Raw genomic sequence first — 2,237 nt, 5'->3', positions numbered from 1 at the left:
GGAGGCTGAGGCGGGAGTGGATCAATTGAGGTCAGGAGTTCCAGCCCAGCCTGACCAACATGGCGAAATCCTGTCTCTACTAAAAACACAAAAATTAGCCGGGCCTAGTGGTACACACCTGTAATCCCAGCCACTCGGGAGGCTGAGGCAGGAGAATCGCTTAAATCTGGGAGGCAATGAACTGAGATCACGCCACTGCACTCCAGCCTGGACGACGGAGCGAAACTCCATCTTAAAAAACAAAACAAAACAAGAAAGTGAGAACATACGATGTTTGCTTTTCCATTCCTGAGTTACTTCATTTAAAATATAATGGTTTCTTTCCTTCCTTCCTTTCTTCCTCCTCCTCCTCTTCTTTCTCTCTCTCTCTCTCACTCTCTTACTCTTTCTCTCTCACTAAAATAACCTAATTTATTTTTTTAAATTCCCAGTACTTTGCCTTAAACTTATGAGTAAGGAAAATAATGATTCGGGGTGACGCCCGAATCCTCACTGCTAATGTGAGACGAATTTTTGAGCGGTAAAAGTCGCCCCTAAGGTGACCAGCCTACTTTGCGGGATGCCTGGGAATCGCGATCTGCCTGACACCTTTACACCTAAAAAATAGACTGGGGGCCGGGCGCGGTGGCTCACGCCTATAATCCCATCACTTTGGGAGGCTGAGGCAGGCGGATCAAGAGGTCAGGAGATCGAAACCATCCTGGCTAACACGGTGAAACCCCATCTCTACTAAAAATACAAAAAGAAATTAGCCGGGCGTGGTGGCGGGCGCCTGTAGTCCCAACTACTCGAGAGGCTGAGGCAGGAGAATGGCGTGAACCCAGGAGGCGGAGCTTGCAGTGAGCCGAGATCACGCCACTGCACTCCAGCCTGGGCAACAGAGCAAGACTCCGTCTCAAAAAAAAAAAAAAAAAAGTAGACTGGGGCCGGGTGCGGTGGCTTACACCTGTAATCCTAGCACTTTGGGAGGCCAAGGTGGGCGGATCACTTGAGGTCAGGAGTTCCAGACCAGCCTGACTAGCATGGTGAAACCCGGTCTCTGCTAAAAATACAAAAATTAGCCGGTGTCCTGGCACACACCTGTAATCCCAGCTGCTCGGGAGGCTAAGGCATGAGAATCACTTGAACCCCGGAGGCAGAGGTTGCAGTGAGCTGAGATGGTACCACTGGACTCCAACCTGGGTGACAGAGCAAGACCCTGTCTAAAAAATAAAAAATAAATAAAAAATTTCCCAGTACCATGACCATAACTAAAAGAACACCATGCCTAATGCAGTTTGTGTATGATATGGAGGGAAAAAATTTGGAGAGTGAGTAATAAAAGGGGATTGGAATTTTAAATAAGGAAAGTCCACTTTGAGAAGTTGATGTTTACCAATGACTTGAAGGAGGTGAAGGAGTTGGAAAGAAAATAAAAAGACAAGACTGACTGATCACAGTGGCTCTCACCTGTAATCCCAGCACTTTGGGAGGCCAAGGCCTAGGAGGTGGGGGGGAACTCCTTGAGCCCAGGAGTTCCAGACCAGCCTGGGCAACATAATGAGACTATGGAGACTATTTCTTAAAAAAAAAAAAAAAAATTTTTTTGAGACAGAGTTTCGCTCTTGTTGCCCAGGCTGGAGAGCAATGGCACGATCTCAGCTCACTACAACGTCCACCTCTCAGGTTCAAGCAATTCTCCTGCCTCAGCCTCCCGAGTAGCTGGGATTACAGACGTGTGCCACCACCACGCCTGGCTAATTTTTTCTATTTTTAGTAGAGACGGGGTTTCTGCATGTTGGTCAGGCTGGTCTTGAACTCCTGACCTCAGGTGATCCACCCGCCTTGGCCTCCCAAAGTGCTGGGATTACAAGCGTGAGCCACCACACCCGACCAAAAAAAATTTTTTTTAAAAAAAGAACAAATAATTTTGGGTAATGACAATAGCTAAATAAATATGTAAATATATACCACCATTTTTTTTTTTGAGACAGGGTCTCACTGTGTCCCCCAGGCTGGAGTACAGTGGCACAATCACGGCTCACTGCAGCCTTGAACTCCCGGACCCAAGCAAGCCTTCCACCTCAGCCTCCCAAGTAGCTGGAACCACAGGTGTGCGCTACCACCTGGGTAATTTTTAAAGTTTTCAAAGATGAGGTTTTGCCATGTTGCCCAGGCTGGTCTCAAACTCCTGAGCTCAATCAATCTACCCGCCTTGGCCTATCAAAGTGCTGGGATTATAGGCATGAGCCAACACA

The 2,237-nt window shown here is 47.6% G+C and overlaps 1 non-coding gene across 1 annotated transcript; it reads left to right on the top strand.

The window, feature by feature from the left end:
- The first annotated feature begins 435 nt into the window (after positions 1-435).
- On the top strand, positions 436-584 carry LOC112616792. The gene has a single exon (XR_003117799.1). It is a non-coding gene; the product is annotated as a U12 minor spliceosomal RNA (small nuclear RNA).
- Positions 585-2,237: the final 1,653 nt, after the last annotated feature.

The sequence above is a fragment of the Theropithecus gelada genome, chromosome X (genome assembly GCF_003255815.1).
Source record: "Theropithecus gelada isolate Dixy chromosome X, Tgel_1.0, whole genome shotgun sequence".
NCBI lineage: Eukaryota > Metazoa > Chordata > Mammalia > Primates > Cercopithecidae > Theropithecus > Theropithecus gelada.
This window is presented reverse-complemented; position numbering and strand designations above follow the sequence as displayed.